The sequence below is a fragment of the Martes martes genome (assembly GCF_963455335.1).
Source record: "Martes martes genome assembly, chromosome: 3".
Classification (NCBI taxonomy): domain Eukaryota; kingdom Metazoa; phylum Chordata; class Mammalia; order Carnivora; family Mustelidae; genus Martes; species Martes martes.
The window spans coordinates 156,173,535-156,194,860 of NC_137890.1; the positions used below are offsets into that span (position 1 = coordinate 156,173,535).

General features: G+C 48.4%; 1 protein-coding gene across 1 annotated transcript in view; it reads left to right on the plus strand.

Moving 5' to 3' along the window:
- Window positions 1–983: 983 nt before the first annotated feature.
- Window positions 984–21,326, plus strand: part of NGEF (neuronal guanine nucleotide exchange factor) — a 99,207-nt gene continuing 78,864 nt past the window's right edge. The window contains exon 1 of the mRNA XM_080798716.1: window positions 984–1,195. The gene's annotated coding sequence lies outside the window, so the exon portion shown is untranslated. The remainder of the gene's footprint in view (window positions 1,196–21,326) is intronic.

The following is a 21,326-nucleotide window of genomic DNA, read 5'->3' on the forward strand; positions in this document are numbered from 1 at the left end:
CATCCTCCTGGTGACAAGGTGTCACAGTAGAGAGGCCCATGTGGTGGCCAACAGTCAGAGAGGGGGTAAGGCCCTCAGTCCAACAGCCCACAAGGAACTGAATGATGTCAACAACCTCATAAACATGGAAAGAGACCCTGGATTACAGCCCATGTGAGACCCTGAACAGAGAACCCATCGAAGCCATGCCCCGATTCCTGACCCACAGAAACTGTGAGATGGTAAATGCACGCTCTTTCAAGTTACCACGTCTGGTCTTAATTTGTGGCCAGCAAGAGAGAGAGCCAATACAATGGCCAATTTGAGTTTATAAAAATGGGAACATTCTGGTAATTAAACTTGGCAAATAGTGGTAGTGGTTAAAAACCCAGGTTCTCATACACATTGGTCTAGTTTGAATCCTGGATCCCCAATACACTAGCTGTGTGACCTTGGGCAAGACGGGCAACTTCTCTGAGCCTCTGTTCCTGTATTCTTAAAATGGGTATAATCCTCTGCTCATAGAGATTACACAGGATTGCATAAAGTGCTTAGATAAAGTACTTAGCCCAGTACCTGCCACCAAATAGAAGGTGGCTGTTAACAATAATAATGATCATAGTAACAGAGCAGACTCCCTCACAAAGCAGCCGGGGTCCCACACCTGCAAGTGACCAAGTTGAGGCATGATGGCAAGGTGTGAGGAGTGAATGCAGCCCTAGAGGAGCTCAAGCCCGTTTCCAAGTCTCAGAATCAGGTGCTGTGCAGCTGCCTGGCTGGTGCTGAGAGGCGAGGGGTCAGATGTGCCCAGGGAACATTGGGGCTACCTTGCCCCAGGGCTTGGTAACAGCTGTTTCTGGCCTTGACTGTGGGTGGCTCCTTCACTCCTGCATGGCCTCTGGGTCAGGTGTGTGCAGCTTCCTCCTGGGCTGGCCCACGGGGCCCTGGAAGGTAAACACCCAGGCAGGAAGTGATTATCATGGGCATGGGGCCAGCTCTGGGCTGAGACGGGTCTGAAGGTCAGGAAAGCTTCCCCGGGAGCCTTTTCTAGGAGAGGACAAAGCGCTGGCTGGAGGCTCCCTGGGACAGAGTGGAGGGCGCGCAGATCCTGCTGGGGACACGGCAACCTGCTCAGGGGGACCCCGGACGGGACACAGGACAGGAGAAGAGTCATCGTCTGGGGGGGCCCCAACCCCCAGGAGGACCTCACTGGCAGGTGAGCAGTTTGGGTATTCTTAATGAAACAGGATGAAATAAGAGATGAAACGGGGGTTGCAGCCGGATTGGAAAGACTCCAGGCAGGTGTGTGGTGGGGAAGGAGGCCACCATGCAATCCACTCATTGAGAAAGAGTCCCAGGAGAGAATTTCACTGTGGAGACCGGAGTCTAGTCGTGGCTTCACCATTCCCTGCCAGGACTCAGTTTCCCCATCTGTGAAGTGGCGTGATGATCCCGTCCAGGCCCTTCTCCTGTCATAACGATAGGGACAAGTGAGATAGCACCCAGGACTGGCTATGTCATTGGCAGGGCCCCGTGCAAACTAAACATGTGAGGCCCTTTGTTTGAAATTGGTTAAGAATTTTAAGAAAGTAGAATTTCAGAAGTATTAAGAATGGAACAGCAGAGTGTTAAACCAAGGGAGGGGCCCTTCTGCATGTGGAGTACTCGGTGACCACATAGGTCACCTGCCCATGGCTCAAGCCATAATGAAAACTGTGTGTGTAAACTGTGACATGCCAAACAAACTGTGATCACTGTGTGTCATGGTCCCAATCTCTGTGTCAGGAAGCACACCGGGGGCCCGGATGTCTCAGCCCTAGAGGAACAGGCCACTGCAGAGCTGCCCCTTCCCACTGTCCCTGAGGCTCAGCGTCCCATCTCAAAAGCACAAAAGGCCTGCCCCCTCGGAACCTTCCAGATGAGTACACCCGCCTGGCATCATGCCAAAGCCTGGTGTGACTCACACATGGGGGACGTGCTGCTCTTGGATGTGGTGGGCAGGCTCTTCTTTTCTATCTTGATTTAAAACTTGGAGTGTTCACACAGTCACTGGCAAAGCAGAAGCAGGACTTGGGACTCCTGGATTTGTGACCATTCTGTCATGTTCTGCCGATGACCCACCTGGTTTTGCCTTTTGGAAAAATGCTCAGGTTAAGGCAGTAAGACCGTTGGTGGGAGTGTCCCAAGCCCGTCACCTCTGTCCTCTCTCCTACTCAGTTTCTCTTCCGTGTTCACTCCTGCACCTTTTCCGGTGCCCTTGGCCTCACACAGCCTGGTACCAGTAGGAATCAGCATCTCTGTGGCCGTCTTAAGCTTTCTGGGAAATCAGACAACAGATAATCTCCCCAACCCCACTCTCAACCCCACCACTCCCTGGAGTCCAAAGTGTCAGGTCTTGCCAATCCCTCCCTTAGAGAGACCCCCACAGGAGAGGCACAGTGACAGCAAGGCAGTGGGAGGCAGGGGCCACAGATGGAGGGAGACAATTGCTTAAAGAACTCCTCCTCTCCTGTGGGAGGCCCCTCTGGCCTCAGGGATGCAGCCCAGGGGCCTTCCACCAGTGGACAGACCAGCCCAGAGGCTCAGAGGAGGCGAGTTCTAACAGCCCACTGAGAGCCTACCAGCTCAACTCCAAATATCGCCTACCTCAGGGCCCTTTCTCCACCTCCATGGTGGGGGGGGGGCACATAATCCCCTCCTCGATCCAAGGATGGTTATGGACCGTGGGACCAAGAGGCATTTTGGCGGGCTGAGCCACAGCATTCTATCTCTGAGCCTCCCATCCACTGCTTTCCAGAGCTCCCCCGGGGCGTCTCAGGGAGCTGCGGAGGCAGAGCAGCCTGGGCCTCAGGAGGAATTATCTTTCTCCTCCCCTTGGGTTCACCTTCCCCCATGTTTGGAGCTGTGGTCTTTTGGATGCAGAGGAAACAGCCATAGGAAGACTGGCAGTCTGCACCCCTTTCCCTGGCTGGCAGCAGTCCTTGCTTGAGTGTCCCTGGGAGACTCCACTGGGTCAGGGCAAAAGACTGAGCAGTAAAGAGGGGGTGTGTGCCTGGAACATTCCTTAGTAGGTTTCTTTGGGAGAAGAGCTCAGGTAGCAAAATGAGAACCTGGGTATCTGGGAACCTAAGTCAGGCCATCTCGCAATCTTTCTACCTCCACTGGCCTTGCCTCTGGGATGGGGGAAAAATCACGTGTTCGAATGAAGAGGGGGGCGGGGATCATCAAAGGGGTATCAAGGAGGCCTGCGTGGAGGAAGTGGCCTTTAAGCTGAGCATCATTAAGTGGTTTTACATCACTTAATTGTTTACAAGAGGAGATGAACTAATGGGTACGGCTTTACGTATTATAAAGTAAGGCTCTCTAACTTGAAAATAAGGTAGTATTTTCACGCTTACCCTATTTGAATGATCCAAGTCCTTTGAAGAGCACACTTTGGCAGAGAGCGCATCCTCAAGTGGGGTGGGAGCCCCGCAGGGCACGGAAGAGGCAGAGGCATGGACCAGGCGAAGCATGAGGCCCGTATAAAGGCTGCTGATGGGATGGGTTTGCTGGAGCAGAAGGAAGGGAGAGGGAGGTGGCCTGCAGCCCTGATGCCTAGACCCCAAAGCCTCCTGGAGATCCCAGTGGGGGTCTGTATGGACAACCCACCTCTCGGGAACTCACCCCACACTCGTGCACTCCAGCACTAGCTGGCTTTGCCCCGGTTACCTTCACTTGGGGCTGCAGGTTCATGCCCCAGCACCAGTGGCTCCCACGGCTAGAAGCTCCGCCCATTTACTATCCAGCTCTTTGATGAGTTTAAAAATGGGGCGCTGACTCATTATTATTTAATGAGTATGTTTCTTCCAAAGACCAACCCTCTAGAACAGGCTCTCCAGAGAACAAGCAGCTTGGATGATGCCTTCCAAAGCTCAAAGACGCTTGGGAGCCTCTGGGGCAGGGACCAGCAGGGAGAAGGGAGGAAGGAAAGCTGGCCTGAGGACCTTGACCACCAGGTCTTGTCTGGAAGCGGCAAGGGTTTGTCCCTGGCGTTGACTCGGGAAGCACTGCTCAATCCCAAGTACAAGTTCATCCGACCTTCTTGTGTCAGGGTTTCAGTCCATCACAGGGCTGAGTTCCTGACGTGTTGACTCCTTTGCACCTCGTCTAGCCAATCAGTGTTTGCTGCACGCCTGCCCTGGGCTACCTGTGGTAAGATGTGATGAGACAGAGAAACTTCTGCCCCTTTCCCAAGGCCCCTCGTTCCCTCTGTCCCCCATATCGCTGTCCAAATAGGAAGATTAGGAAAAACCAATTTCTCACTCACAGCTGATTCACTCGGCATCCATGAGCCCAAACAGATTCCCATGAAATCCCACTAATGGGACAAAAAACTTCCAACTACTTTAACTTTATAAAACCCTGACATAATGAGCTTTATTTTCCATGATGCTCTATAGACCTAAATCCACTCATGAAAATGAGTATATCTATCTATAAAGATATATATATCTTTTTTGCTCTCATCTGAGTGAAAAAACATTCCTCGGTGGGTTCTTGAATGCTGGAGGAAAGCCTTCTTTTCTCTAAGTTCCTTTTTAGGAAGTCAGCTTTGAACTTTAAAACGATTGTAAGGTTTTCTGTTTCTGGAGTGAAAAAGCATCTGGCACACAGACAATTTTTCTTGGTGCCTGAGATATGAGAGCCGTTCCCGGGAACGTGCTTTCCACGGGGTTCTGGCCTCTTTGGAACCCGTTCAGAGTCAAGATCAAAGTCACTCGTAGTCTGCGAACTTGGGTTCCAAGTCGAGGGTGAGACATGGAGAGATTCTAGCTTGGGGTCACGATGAAGCCATCTTGATGCTCAATCTAAGATAGACAAGACCCGCCTACGTCATGTTTGAGAAAATATTATTACAGCTGATTTGTGTCTTCACTGGAGAAATATCACATCTTCTAACTGCGGGCCCCAGGCTCAGTTACTGTCTACTCTTTCTCTCTCTTTGAATTCTCTGTGATCTTCTAAGGATGTTTTCTCAGGAGAGGCTGTTGGTTTTCAGTCAGAATGTCTTAAATTCAAGGTGGTGAGGACGAGTCTAGAGATCATGCTCTCTGCCAGGCCTAGGCTGCCTCCACCGCGAGCTGCTGTGTGGCCTGAGCTGAGTCAGCTAATCTCTCTGAACCCCTACGTCCTCCATCATACAAACGAGGACAGTAACGATCGTTAGGATTGCCCTGAGTGTTCCATGAAATGATGAATATAAAGGGCTTGGCTTTCACCATTATTATCTCAACAGGACTAGAGAGAGGAAAAAAAAAAAAAGATGCTACTTTCCAGTATAAATGCTGACTTTTTTTTTTAAGTTTTTATTTATTTATTTGACACACAGAGAGAAATCACAAGTAGGCAGAGCAGCAGGCAGAGAGAGAGGGGGAAGCAGGCTTCCCGCTGAGCAGAGAGCCCGATGTGGGGCTCAATCCCAGGACCCTGAGATCATGACCTGAGCCAAAGGCAGAGGCTTAACCCACTGAGCCACCCAGAGGCCCCATAAATGCTGACTTTAAGCAATAGAGAATTTAGCAGCTCGCATCGAAAGTTGAGCACTAAGCATGAACATGTACACAGAAGCCTCAAATGTACAGAGAATGGGCGTCCACGGAACAATTCATCCAACTGGCTCCAAGCGCTCTGAGCCCGGCCAGTTTTGGGGAAACCCCTTCCCTGCACGGTGCCATCCAGGCCCGGGGACGCTGCACACCCGCCCAAGGCGTCTGCATATTGGACACAATGATTATATCCCTCCGGTGAATATTTCTTGATAAGTGAAGGCATTTTTTTTTCTGGCAAAACTAAAACCGAGTCTGATCCCTGCTGGCATGGAAAGAACCTGAGGAAATCAACGAAGGGTGAACCAGACGCAGGGCTCCGTCTGTAAGGGGAGTGTATTAGCTTCTTGTCGCTGCTCTAACCAATGAGCATGTGCTTAGTGACTTCAAACCGCACAGATGCCTCATCTCCCAGTTCTGGAAGACGAGTCCAAAATGGGTCTCACTCTGCTAAGGTGTTAGCTGGGGCCACTTTTCTTCTAGAGTCCCCAGGGGAGAATGTTTCCTTGCCTTCTCCAGCTTCCAGGGGCCACCCACATTCCTTGCCTTGTGGCCTCCTCTGCCATCTTCAAAGCCAGCAACGGTAGCACCTGCGGATCTCTCTGACCCTCCTGCCTCCCTCTTAAAAGGACCCTGGTGATTGCATTGGCGGGGTGGACACAAAGCAGTGGCCAAGTTAGAGAGCAGCCCCTGGCCTGACCTTGTGATTTGAGCATCTATGGTGAGCACCAGGCTCTGCAGGATCCGAGAACCCCACCAGGTGGGTCTTGGAGTGGGGGGCTGGCCAGCTGCTGCCCAACGACATCTCAGCTTGTCACATAGGCAGGTGCTGTGACCGTCAGACCCACTTGTCAATCACCCCAGGGCCAAGGGCATGCAGGTTCTTGGTATTTGCTGGATAGAGGAAGGGGTCAGTGCATGAACAGAAGTCTCTGTGGACTTCATTGTGGACTGAGTGGGCCCAGCCCTCCAGGGAGCAGGGGGGTGGCACCAGGTGGGACACCGGCACAGACCCAAGGGTCACTCTAAGCCAGAAGCCACAGCTGTCAGGAGAAATGAAAGGAGAAGCCGAGCTGGGCAGAGAGCCCAGACTCGGGAAAGGTCAGAAATACGCAGAGATGTAGGCTCTGAGGAGACAGAGGCCAGTGCTGCTGTGATTTGGGGGTCCTCGAGGGTCTCATCGGTACAGGAAGGTCCCAGATACCCACCAGCCATTTCGTATGTACTAGATATGCCCCGCCGATGGCCCGGCAAGGTTTGGGTTATTTATGGTTAAAGCCCACGGATTCATGAACGCAGCGACAAGTGGCAGAGAAGAAGGGTGGCAAGAGCCTCAGAGAGCAGTGACCTTCACCCTCTTAGGGGCTGATACAAGCTGTGGATGGCACCGTTCCCCCAGAAATGTGCCCACCCTCCTGCACATGGTTCCAGGAGCCTCCCCGGGGTTCAGGCTCGGAAGGCTGAGCTGGATTTGTCAGACTTGGAGGGCTGGTCACAGGACACTGTCTCCACCCCAAGCTGCCCAGGGCTGCTGGCTGAGTGGCTCTGGGGGAGAGCCCAAGGTTCCGCGTTTCTTAAAAGCCGCCAGATATGGCTGCTGCTCAAAGTGAGGCACGGTCTGGGAACCCCTGGCACATAGAGAGGGAAGAAAGCCTGAGTGCGGAAGAGAAATGAATTATCTGGTTCACCCAGGTAATTTCAACTCAGCGTTTCTGGAATGTCGATCACTGACGGTGTACATGTACAATTTTTGACATTTCCATGTACCACTGGTGATATTAATTGGCATTACATTAAATTCTCCACTTATTTTCACCCTAAGCATTAATACCTATGAAATCGCAGGTTTGGTGGGCTAATTGGAATTTTTCTGAAGTCCATAAACTATGTAACTATTAATTTTTTGATGTTTGATGTGCTTCCAAAAATCAGTTCACAGGGGCACCTGGGTGGCTCAGTGGGTTAAGCCTCTGCCTTCGGCTCAGGTCGTGATCTCAGGGTCCTGGGATCGAGCCCCGCATTGGGCTCTCTGCTCAGCGGGGAGCCTGCTTTCACTCTTCTGCTTTCTCTCTCTCCCTCTGCCTGCCTCTCTGCCTATTTGTGATCTCTTTCTGTCAAATAAATAAATAAAATCTTTTTTAAAAAATCAGTTCACAGACACAGTCCAAATCCCATGCCGCTGGACGGAGAACAGGGCGCTCTCCAGATTCATCCCAATCTTCTGGATACTTTAGGTGGGAGGTATTTGAAAGAAACCAATACCCCTAAACCTCTCTGCCATTATTGCTGTCTTTTTAAGAAAAAAATCTCCCTCTTGTGGCACCTGGGTGGTTCAGTTTGTTAAGTGTCTTGATTTCAGCTCAGGTCATGATCTCAGGGTCGTGGGATCGAGCCCCATGTCTGGCTCTGTGCTCAGTGTGGAGTCTGCTTGAGGTTCTCTCTCCCTCTCCCTATGCCCCTCCCCCTGCTTACAAGCATTCTCTCTCTTTCTCTCTCTCAAATAAATAAAATCTTTTTTTAAAAAAGTAAAAAAAGGAAAAAAATATTCCTTTTGAATAACTCACTCACCAAAAGCAACACAGAAATCCTAGCCTTTCTGCCCATTAGCTCACAGCTCTACCATCTTCCATAGTCCTCCAGCATTCTGTTCTCCTTGGCTGTTCTAGTCCCCTCTCTGCTGGGCACGCACTACGGGTCTTGAGCTTGACTGTGCCGCATGCCTCAATAAACCCCAGTTTACCTAACCTCCTTGGTAAACCTTCCTCAGGGCCTGGGTCACCTCCCTTCCACCCACAGGCCCCTGGCGAGATCACAGGATCTCACCAGGAGGCATGCAGAGGCACTTGGAATGCTTCTAACACTGCACAAATTTGAGAAGTTTCCAGAAGGATAAGAGAAGCCAGAGGAGTCATGTTTGGGATGAGGAGCCACATCAGGGAATTCCCTCCTGTCTGCTCCGTGGGGGCCCGGGGGCCTAGCACAGAACAGATGCATCTGTGCTCAACGTGTGGGTGGACAGAAGCCCCCCAGAACACGAGGACAGAACTGACCAGGTCAGTCTCAAGTCCTAACCCAGAGAGGTGACAGCCTAGAGACACCACAAATAAGGGATGCCAGCATTGGACCACTGAGAAGTGATGCCCAGGAACCCCTTCAAGCTAGAATAAGAAAAACGTTTTAAGAAATGTTATTGGGGGGTGCCTGGCTGGCTCAGTGGGTTAAGGCCTCTGCCTTTGGCTTGGGTCGTGGTCCTGGGGTCCTGGGATCGAGCCCCGCATCGGGCTCTCTGCTCAGCGGGGAGCCTGCTTCCTCCTCTCTCTCTGCCTGCCTCTCTGCCTGCTTGTGATCTCTGTCTGTCAAGTAAATGGATAAAAATCTTAAAAAAAAAAAAAAAAAAGAAATGTTATTGGAAAAATACAAGGAACTGAAGGGCAAAACCAACACACATCCTGAAGAGGACTGAGAACCAGAAATGAGACGGGAAAGCTACATCTCTCCTCCCTCCACAGCCATCCAGTCCTGATCCCCCTTCTAACTGGCCTGGTCCTCACCTCAGTCATCTCTGAGAGAGTGAATCTGGTTGGCTCAGCCCAGCCTCCAGCTTGAATCCTCCTGGGTCAAAGGTCCACTCTCTTCCAGCCAGCTGTGGCCACAGGATTGGGGCTAGGGGCCTTTCAGGTCCTCCTCTTCCAAGGCTGAGGATGGAGCAAAGTCCCTAGCAGGGGTGTCCGGAACTGGAGGGAAGGATGGCTGCTTTCCGGTAAAAGGACTGGTTCCGGGCGCCTGGCTGGCTCAGTGGGTTAAGCCTCTGCCTTCGGCTCAGGTCATGATCTCAGGGTCCTGGGATCGAGTCCTGCATCTGGCTCTCTGCTCAGCAGGGAGCCTGCTTCCCTTCCTCTCTCTCTCTGCCTGCCTCTCTGCCTACTTGTGATCTCTGCCTGTCAAATAAATAAATAAAATCTTAAAAAAAAAAAAAAAAAAAAAGGACTGGTTCCCCAGAGCCATTTTGAGAAATCGGGTTGGGATTGGAACATTCCCAACCACCAGTGCAAGAACCTTTTCATTCCTTCACCGGTTGTTATGAACGCAATATTCATGTTCCCCCCTAAATTCATATGTAAAAGGTCAAACCCCCAATGTAAAGGCATTTGGAGATGGGGCCTCTGGGAGGGGAGTAAGGGCAGATGAGGTCAAGAGGTTGGGGTCCTCATGATGGGATTAGTGACCTTGTGAGAAGAGGAAAACCTCTCTCGCCCTCCCTCTTCCCCCCTCCTGCTCGCTCTCCTGTGCACACCCCAGGAAAGGCCGTGCGAGGACACACGTGGAAGGTGGCTGTCTGTGGGCCAGGAAGAGGGCCCTCACCAGAACACCACCATGCTGCCCCCTGATCTCACACCTCCAGCCTCCAGAACTGTGGGAAAATAAATCTCGGTGGTTGAAGCCACCCGCTCTGTGGTATTTTGTGAAGGCAGCCTGAGCTGACTAAGACACCAGCACTGGTCTTGTCATTTTTAGCAGGCCTTTTTATAAACGCTCTAGAATGTGGGCTTGATAGATGAGTTCACAGCAACTCCGACAGCAAATGGCCCCACAGCTAGAACTCCACAAAGACCCAGTGTTGAGTGTGCAACTTCCTGTGTATAAATATCCCTATTTGGCTCTGGAAACGACGTGCCGGCTTTTGGGTAGTGTCTGTTCTGCTCTGGGACTGGGAGCTGGGCTGCCCTGGCTGGCCTCCCTCTGGCTGGGTTCAGCAGACCTTGGCCCTCAGGCAGGCGGGAGCTTGCCAAGGGCGGTGGCCAGCTGAGGCCACTCACCCAGAAGGAGTGGTCCTTGTCCCCAGCTCACACTCCCTCCTACCGCTCCCAGCCTCTCTGGTGCCTGGGTTTGCAAAACCTGAAAGAGGGCAGCTTTCATTAATTCGGTAAAAGTTCTCTGAATGACAGAAACTCAGAACCTTGGGCTTCATTTGGAGAAAGTAGGTTGAGCCCTCTCCTCCCCCATCCAGCTGAGAGTGATGGCTGTCACCAATGTGCCCAGAGGGGACAGGGCGCTCAGGAACTGCCACCAGCTAGTCCCCGAGGACAAGGCATAGATTTCGCTCACTAGGATAGAGCCAAGGCTCTCTGATAACCCTTGATTCCTTTGTTTCAAACCTTATTATTATTTTTTTATTAACATGTAATGTATTATTAGCCCCAGGGGTACAGGTCTGTTTCAAACCTTATGCCTACTTTTTCATATTGAGCATTATACACACTTTACAACCTTGGATTCTTTTTACATTAAAGAGTAAAAACGGGCACCTGGATGGGTCAGTCAGTTAAGTCTTTGACTCTTGATTTGGGTTCAGGTCATGATCTCAGGGTTGTGGAACGGGACCCTTGCTCAGTGGGGAGCCTGCTTGTCCCTGTCCCTCTGCTCCTCCTCCACTCACACTCTCTCTTTCCCTCTCTCTCTCTCTCTCAAATAAATACAGAAATAAATAAAATTTTTTAAAATAAAAAATCAAAGGTAGAAACAATTTAAACAAGTGGGTCGTTTACTGACTTGCAGAGAGTAAGATGAGTAGGGACGATCTCTCCGGACGTGCTCAAGTGATGCCAGGCACCCTGATCTCATTCAATTCTTGCCTTTGCACTGCACAAACGAGAGATGATTCAGAGGGAAAGAGAGGCTCTCGTGGCTGGGATGATGGGAGATGTCAGAAATGGACTTTGCTTGCTCTGCTGGGACTCCAAGCAAAGGGGTATGTCTGTCTCTGGACCCTGGGCCCCGCTGAGAGTCAGACAGAGCCACCCTCCGCGAGTGAATAAAAGGAGGCCACCGAGGCCACGACCGACCAGTTCAACCCTGAGTCAGCTGAGTATGGCCCTCCTCTCTGCAGATGGGAGGCTGAGGACCCAGGCTGTGCCCAGGGCCCACGGAGACATATCCCAAGAGCTCTGACAGGCCAGGCTGGGAGAGCACACCCTGTCGTCCCCTCTGCTCCAGGGTCCCATGGCTTCAGCCTGACTTGGACTTCAGTGAAGCATTTGTCGGGCTGCCCGGGAAGTGAGCTGCTAGGAGGCCACCCATCCCCTCTCACTAATATGCCTGGGCCTAGCCATTGTTCTCACCAGGGTAACCGAGGGCCACAGCCACTTGAGGGAGGACCCCTGCCCCTGGTTGACCCCCTTTCCCCTAACTGCCCCAGGGATCCCATGAAGGGGGGCGGGGGTGGGGGCTTGCTGAACAGGATCAGCCCCCAGAGGAAACAGGGCTGGTCTGGCCTTGCTACTGGTTTTGTCCCCTGCTATGTGCTCTGTCTGATCTCTGCTCACTGCTTTGTAAGGAGGTGCTTGGCCTTCCCCTGTGTCCACTGAAGACTTTCCTCTTCTCTCAGCAGCAGGGCAGGGCCCTGAGGCCTATGAGACCTGGGTTCGAATTCTGCCTCAGCTGCTTACCAGCTGTATGATCTCAGGCAAGTGACTGAGTTTCTCTGAGGAGGGCACGGCCAAGAAGGGCAACCTGTTAGACCCTGGAAGCAGATGAGGCCCCGAGAGAGGGAGCGGGAAGGCCCGGTGCAGGACCCAGGCTGAAAGACCAGCGGGTCGGGGGCTGGGGGGCAACACAGATGTGGGGTGCTGGGGGGGTCTCTCCTGCATGAGTCTGAAGCCAGAAGGTTGTCAGACATTGGAAAGAAGGGGGAGAAAAGTGAACCCCCTGGTGCCGTGTGCAGCTGCACGCTGGACACCAGTGTCTGACCAGTGTGTGTTCTGGAAATCCCCACCATCTCCTGTCCACTCCTGAGGGAGCCAGAAATCCCTGGCCAGGCCACAAGGACTCAAATTGCAGCAGCCCCTGTCAGGAGCAGGACAGCAGAGAAGCTAACTCCTCTCCGACCCTGGCCACTGACTAACCATGGAGGCCGGCGTCAGCTCAGGACACTGGCCTGGGTTCCACCCTGGTCCTGGAAACCGGTTCAGGCCTCCACACTGCCCCATTCCTCCCACCCCGCCAACAGGTCAGTGTTGCCCCTCAGCGGATTTCTGGAAGCCACAATAATGACGAGCCCAGACTCCTTTTCCAGAGGAGAGGGAATGGGCCAAAGAGGTGGTTCTCAAGGCTTGCTCTCCAGACCACCAGGAGCAGCAGCAGCAGCTGAGAACCTGCTAGAAATACAAATTCTTGCGCTGCCCCCGACCCTCCTGCCACAGACACTTTAAGGGTGGGACCCAGCAATCTGTGCTTTAACTCCCCGAGGCCCACTCCCGGGCGAGAACCAGTGCTTCACAGCCGTGAGAACAAACTCTCCAGTGACCACGTAGAACAACATGGAACAGTGTAGATGGCTCTCACAAGCCAATGTCACGGGAAGAAGTCAGACACCGAAGAGAACATTCTGAACTACTCCACAAAGCCCCAAAATAGGCCAAGAGTCACCCATGCTGTGAGGTCAGAGGTGACCCTCAGGGGCAGGGCACGGGAAGGGGCGGAGAGACTCTCCAGAGCCGCCGTGACCTTCTCCTTCTGGATCTGGGCACTGGTCACACAAGGTGTAAACATCTGGCAATCTGTATGCTTAAGATATGGGCACTAACTGCATTCTATTATACTTATATTAAAATTTTTGTTTTAACTCTATTCAAGGGCAAAATAGAAATGCCACCTTCCTCCTCACTGTCTAGCTTACCACTTGGTTGGAATCACTTGGGGATAGCCGGAAGGTCTGTCTCTTGGCTCTGGGGAGTATAAAGTTGGGTATTCTTGGATCCTTGGCCAAAAAGGTTTTATGAATTCAACTTTTATGAATTCAACAGACGTCAGGACAGGCAGGCTAATTAAAACCAGAAAGAACATATCCCAACGGATGCTGCCATTTTTGGTAAATGCTACTGCTCCCACCTTGTCTCGGGTTTAGAGAGAATGTTTCCAGAGAACAAGCCACCTCTTCCAATTACCTTGGTGGGTCTTTCACAAAGGGTACCAGGAAGTCATGTTGTGCAAGGAGAAGACATTCTGTGGATGTTTGACTCCAGTGTTGGGGATGGGCAGGGAGCCTAAGGAAGAACTGCACCTCACCTGCCAAGGAATTTTCCAGGCCAGAGGTTTCAAGGCCTTGACACCACAGAATGGAGCCTTGTGGCTCCACTTGCCTACCTTCCTCTGGGCTAGAGAAGATTCATAACAACATTCCCAATGAGGAACATCTTGGCCCGCCTGGAGGGAGACTGTGGCTCATTTTCCTTAAGTACATCCACTCTCCCCAACCCCCAGTTTACTCCGAGTGGATAGCAGCTAACAGGCAACACAGACCAGCCACAACTATGGAGCTCCATCTCAAGATGATCCCACCAAAACTTCACCAAACTCTCCACTGAGAAGAAAATGGACAGGCCATGTCTCCTTCCAAAACCCCTCTAGGACCTTCCTAGATCAGGCTTCTGCCTGCACTGTATCACCCTGCAGAATGACTGGTGTTTGGTTGTGTTTTTATGTGATGCCATCAGCCTACATTGAAGGAGGCACGGAGGACGAGGCTTAAGAAATCTGTTCACGCATGTGTATTTGTATGTGTGCACACGAACGAGCTTTGTGGGTCCGGAGAAAGGCCACCCTGCTGGATTAGATAGACTGGAGTCCATGTGTCACATAGAGCTCTCTCTACCATGCAAGTTCCTGGGATCCACTTCAGCCTTACTCAGTCCAAAATCTGGGCATGGAGCCCAGGAATTCATATATTTAACAAGCTCTTGAAAGTTTAAAAATCACCACACTAAAGCTCCTTCTTCCATAAAAGCCCTCAAGAGAAAGCACTTAGCTAGTCCTAGTCCTGGTGCAAATTCTCCTGAGCATTTGGTCAGTTTTTATCCCTGATTGCAGTAGAATGAGTCACTGACACATGTCCCCTTTTCACATTGGCTACTAGGAAGCTCAGGCATAATTTGACCACATCCATAGCAAAAGTCTTGTCATGGGAATTTTAAAAGAGGACACCAGAAAGAACAAAAAAGGCAGGGACACCTTTTAAACCATGGAATTCCTTTTCAAAATGTTCTGTTTTCTGACCCCTGACAGAGGTGGAGGGGCAGATCCCCACAACACCTTGGCCCAGTTTTGGCCTTGTGTATCTTTTTCTTCAAGTAACCTGAATGTCTCTTTCTGTAACCAAAAAAGAGACTAACTTAAACGTTAAAAGAAAATGGTGAAAACAAATTAAATAATAATAAAATAAAGGAAATATAAGTGATGTATTAGAGAATATTATGCAAATATTAAAGTGGGGCATATATGCCTAGTTCATCGAAATACAACATTTTCCAAAACACATTTTTTAAGGGCAGGAAAAAGTAATAAAACCATACATAAGGTTTTTTTTTTAGTGTTCTATAGTTTGAAGAAAATATTTAATGCTTTAATTCTTTTGTTGTTTATTGAGGGAATTTATTCTGAGGCTCTGAAAGCAAATATTCTTCCCAAGCTGCTTACCAACATTCCAAACTTTTATTGATGTCCCCTCCTTTTTTAATTTAATTTAATTTTATTTTATTTTATTTTATTTTATTTATTTATTTATTTGACAGAGAGAGATCACAAGTAGGCAGAGGCAGGCAGAGAGAGAGGGGGAAGCAGGCTCCCTGCTGAGCAGAGAGCCCGATGTGGGGCTCGATCCCAGGACCCCAAGACCATGACCCGAGCTGAAGGCAGAGGCTTAACCCACTGAGCCACCCAGGCGCCCCTCCCCTCCTTTTTTTAATAACAATTTTATTGAGATGTAATTCGCCTTGCACACAATTCACCTTTTTTAGAGTATGCAATTCAATGGTTCTCGATATACTCACAGAGTTGTGCAACCATTACCCCAACCAATTTTAGAACATTTGCATCATTTCCCCCCAAAGAAATCCTAGCTGTTCCTCACCCCCATTCTTCAATCCTTCCAGCCTTAGGAAACCACTGATCTTTTTCCCACCTCTATGCACTTGCCTGTTCTGGATAGTTCTTATGCATGAACTCAGACAGTATGTGGTCTTTCATGACTGGCTTTTTTCACTTAGCACAATGATCTCATGGTTCATTCATGTTAGAGCATGTGTCAGTATTTAATTTCTTTCTAGGGCTGAATAACATTCCATTGTATGGATATACCATGTTTTATTTATCCATTCATCAGTTGGTAGATATTTGGATTGTTTCCACCTTTTGCCAGTTATGACTAATGTTGCTGGGAACATTTGTGTACAACTTTTTGTGAGGACATATGTTTGCATCTCTCTTGGGAATACACTCAGGAATGGAATTGCTAGGTCATATGGTAATTCCATGTTTAGCCTTTTCAGGAACTGCCACACTGTTTTCCAAAATGCCTGCACCGGGTGCCTGGGTGGCTCAGTCGGTTAAGGTCTGCCTTTGGTCATGATCTCGGGATCCTGGGATCAAGCCCACATTGGGCTCTCCACTCACTGCTTCTCCCTCTCCCTCTGTGATCTCTCTTGCTCTCACTCCCTCTCAAATAAATAAACAAAATCTTTTAAAAAACGCCGGAACCATTTTACATTCCCATCAGCAGTGTAGGAGGGTCCCAATTTCTCTGTCTTTACTAATGCTTGTTATTATCTGTCTTTATTCTTACCACCATCCTAGTGGATATCAAACCAAATCTTACTGTTGTTTTAATTAGTAGTGGTGTTGAGCACATCTTCATGTGCCATTTGTATAACTTCTTCAGAGAAATGTCTACTCAGATCCTTTTCTGTATTTTGGTGTCATCTAAAAAACCATCTTCTAGTCTGATGTCAAGAACATTTACACCTATGTTTTCTTGCTATGAGTTTTATAGTTTTAGCTCTTAGAGTTAGGTCTTTGATCCATGTTGAGTTAATTTTTGTGTATGGTGTGAGGTAGAGATCCAAATGCATTCTTTCACATGTGAATATTCAGTTGCCCCAGTACCATTTGTTGAAAAGACTATTCTTATCTTAATAGCCTTGGCACCCTTGGGACCTATTGTCAAAAATCAATTGACCATAGATGTATGGGTTGATTTACAGATTCTCAGTTCTATCCCATTGACCTATATGTCTGACCTTGTGTCAGTCTTGATTACTGTGGCTTTATAGTGAGTTTTGCAATCAGGAGATGTGAGTCTAACTTTATTCTTTTTGGGGTTGTTTTGGCATGGGTCCCTAGAATTTCCATATGAATTTTATGATGTTTATTAATTTCTGCAAAGATGCCAGCTGGGATCTTGATTTGGATGGTGTTCAGTATGTAGATCAATTTGAGAAGTAACACCATCTTAACAATATTAACTCTTCTGATCCACGAAAATGGAACGTCTTTCCATTTATTTAGATCTTCTTAAATTTCTTTCAATACTATTTTATAGTTTTCGGAATATAAGTTTTGTGCTTTTTTTGGTTAAAATTATATCCCTATTTTTTGACATTATAAATGGAATTCTCTTCTTAATTTCACTTCTCCTATGCTCATTCCTACCATGTAGAAATACAATTGATTTTTGTACATTGATCTGATATCCTGAAGCCTTACTGAACTTGTTTATTTCCAACAGTTTTTTAGGGGATTCCCTAGGATTTTCTAAATATGAGATCATGTCATCTGCAAATAGAGTTTAACTCCTTCCTTTCCAATCTTTTATTTCTTTTTCTTTATTAATTGCCCTGGCTAGAACCTCCATTACAATGTTGAATAGTACTAGTGAAAGTAGGCATCCTTCTTCCTGATTTTATAGGAAAATATCCAGTCTTTCATAATTAAGTACGATATTAGCTGTGGAGTTTTCATAGTTGTCTTTTATTTAGTTTGAGAAGTTTTCTTCTACACCTGGCTTGTTGAATACTTTTATCATGAAGGAGTGTTGAATTTTGCCACCTGTTAAAGTCAAATGTCTATTGAGATGATCACATAATTTTCTTCTTTATTTCATTGGTATAGTGCATTATATTAATTTTTTTTTAGAGAGAGAGAACACATGCACGCAAGGAAGTGATGGGTGGGGAGGGGCATAGGGAGAGGGAGAGAGAGAATTCCAAGCAGACTCCTCGCAGCCCAGAGCCTGACTCGGAGCTCAATCCCATGATCCTGAGATCATGACCTGAGCTGAAATCAAGAGTTGGACACTTAACTGACTGAGCCACCCAGGCACCCCATATGAATTGACTTTTGAATGTTAAACCAACCTTGCATTCCTGAGAAAAATCTACCTGGTCATGGTGTATAATTCTGTTTATAGATTTATACACTGAGCCTGGGTGGCTCAGTGGGTTAAAGCCTCTGCCTTCGGCTCAGGTCATGATCTCAGGGTCCTGGGATAGAGCCCTGCACCGGGCTCTCTGCTCAGCGGGGAGCCTGCTTCCTCCTCTCTCTCTCTGCCTGCCTCTCCGCCTACTTGTGATCTCTCTCTGTGTCAAATAAATAAATTTAAAAAATAAAGAAATAAAAGATAAAAATGTAGATCAGTTTCCTAGTATTTTGTTAAGGTCTTTTTCATCTATATTAATAAGAGATATTAGCATACAGTTTTCTTGTGATGTTTTTGTCTGGTTTTGTTACCCCTCCATTTTTTTATGTTCGTGATGCCTCTTCCAGAACATAACATTTTTATAGATAAGAATCCATTTCTGGGCTGGCCATTCTATCTCACAGATTGACTGCCTTGGAGTAGTACCACATTCCTTGTATTATTGCAGTATTTCATGATATTTAGGAAAAGTAGACTCTTCCTTACATATATTACTCAAAAAGTTTGAGATAATCTTCCCTATCTATCCTACAGATGAACCTCATAATCATTTTACCAAAACATTCAGATGAATTTTTTGATAGGATTTTTTACACTTGATCTTAGCCAAAAGGCCGAGAAGCGATTGATAGGATTTTTTAATTGGGATGTCACTAAAACTATATATTAACTTGATGGGAACTGACATAGTTTTAATTTTCCAATCCAAGAAAAACCCATGGTTCACTAAAGATGTGAGTCTCCTTTCATTGCTCAAGTTTTTCTTTCACATAAGTTGTTCACATTTATATCCTTTGTTTTCTGGTTTTGTTACTCCCATGATTGAAATCTCTCTATTTTCTTACTATTGTTGACATGTGGTGAATCTATCTTGTTCTGGTCCTACGCTGAATTCTCTGTAATTCCAACAGTTCCAATTGGTTCTTTTGGGTTTTCTAGGCACACAAATCAGTTCACCTGCAAATTATGATTATTTAGTTTTCCTTTCTGATACCGTTTGTTTTAAGTCTCATATTGGCCAACACCCACAAAACATGTTAAAATGATGAGAACAGGATTCTGCCTGATTTTCCAGCATCACTCTATTTTTGATGTGCACAGTACTCTTTACCATGATAAGTTTTCCTTCTCATCTCACTTTTAAAGGTCTTTCCTGGAGATTGGTATTTAATTTTGTCACAAACCTACTGATGTGCTATATTGTATTAAGATTCCTTACTGATTATGAGATTGCTTCTAAATCACTAAGAGCATTTTTTTCAAGAGCATTTTAATTAGAGAATTAAAACATCTCACTTAACAATTCATTCTTCTTTTGTACTTAATTTACTGGGTGGAAAATCTGGATTGTTTTGAAAGTATAAACATAAACAGCTTTTTCTTCCGCATCAGGGTAACCTCTCTCCAAACTCACTACCCTGCCGTATAGCAGGGCTCTTGGAAGTCACTTAGGCAAATCCCATAACTTCTCTGCCTTCTTCATTTTTAAGAGTGATTTGTTTCTACATTTAAGATCTACCCTACTCATTTTTTTCTCAAAAGATTTATCTATTTAATTTCTGAATAGGCGAATACATTGACATAGTTTTTAAAAATTAAATATGGAAAGGTAGGTACACTAGAGTCTCCTTCCCTCCCAGTCCCATTCTCCACCTGTCCCGGGCCCCTCCTCTAACTCATTTCTCATAGTTTCTTCCAGAAGTTTTTAGGCACGTCCAAATAAATTTGAATCTGTTCCCCCCTTTTACCCTGATGAAAACTCAATGCATACTCTTCTGACCTTCTTTTTGTTTTCTTGAGCTACCCCAAGATCCTTTCTTGGTCAGAATTTAGAACTTTTTCTTGCTTTTGCCACTGGATCTTTTTCCACTGATGGAAATGTTTAGGACATTTTTTTTAAGGGGGAGAGAACACACACCCATGCGTGCTAGTGGGGAGGTGGCAGAGGGAGAAGGAGAGAGAGACTCCCAAGCGGGCTCCATGCTCAGTGCCCAGCCCAAAGAGGGGCTCGATCTCATGATCCTGAGATCATGACCTGAGCCGCAAGCAACAGCTGGATGCCCAACAGACTGAGCCACCCAGGGGCCCCAAATGTTTGGGAGTTTCTAGTTGGTATGACCCATTCCTGATGGAGAGACACTGTGGTGTCTTCAACCTCTTGTTCTCAGACACCTGCAAGCACATCTGCAGGCCGAATTCCTGCGGGTGGGACAGCTGAGCTAGAGCACGTTTGCGTTTTACTTTGATAGACACTGCCAGCAACGATGGGGGGCTCGCCTCTTCGCTTCACCGATCACTTACCAAACTTTTGATTTTTTACCAACGTAATAAGTAAAAAAAAAAAAAAAAAAAAGGATCCCAGTGTGGTTTGGATTTCCTTTCCTCTCCTGAGACATGAGGTTGAACACCTTTCGCAGGTGTCTGAGAGTGATCTGTATTTCATTTTCTGTGAACTGTTCTTAGCCTTTGCCCATTTGTCAGGTTTAAATCTTCCCAAGTCCAACCTCACACTAATCAAAGTTCCTCTCCTCTTCCTCCAGTGCAGGACAGAATATTTGGGGGGATGGGGTGGGAGGCTTGGCCTGGAGAAGCCTCCCTCTCCTCCCCTTCCTCTGAGTGGGGGTGGGAGCAGGGGTCGGCAAGCTGAGACGTCCTTCCATGGCTGGCTCTGTGTCCACGGTAGGAGGCATCCCTCTGGCTCAGCCTGCCTCACTTGGATACCTTCTCTGATGGGTGTTTAAGGTTGTCCCAGGCTAGCGTTCGTCTCTACCTCTCTCCTTTCCCTCTAAACCCCGCCCCAGACTACCCCTCCTAGAGAGGGCACCACAGCTCCCTCTACTCCTAGAGGTAAGTACAGGCTCCCAACCCTTTCTCCAGGTTGGGAGGCCCGTGGCTTGACTACATGGCCACCGGGGCAGCCCCCTACCCCTAACACTTGTTAACCTCTGAGCCCCAGGGAACCTCAGGGAATTCTAGAGTCTTCTTTGCAAGGGCTGCTCTGAAGGCCACAGAGAGCAAAGATAAGGTGGGCGTGCCTCATCTTCTAGGGCACACCAGGCCACAGTCTCTTCAAGCCCCACAGCACGAGGTCCCCCAGCAGGCCCCTGCCTTCAGAAATCCTCCCACCTGAAGCCAGAGCTGGTACCATGTTTGTATCCCTGAGCCTCAGGAAGCACGGGGGAGGGCAGCAACAACATGGACGGGGCTCCGCAAGCCTCTGCTCTCAGAACTCTCTCCCGGGAGACTTGGGAGTGGGCCTCTGGGTTCCACATCACTGTGACTCCTGGCTTGGAGCCTCCCATCTTTGCAGGAACCCAGGGCTTCTCCAAGGCTCCCTGGGAGCCACTGCCCTCTTTGCCCAGAACATAGCACCCCTAAAATCCAAGCCCCTCCTCACTTCCTCCTCTTCTTTTATCCAGGCGGGGTGCAGGGAGGGGGTACACCTCCCTCAGTAATCCCTTGGGGTTGCTGACTGACCCCCAGCTGTGTAAATTCTGTGACCCCAGCAAGCT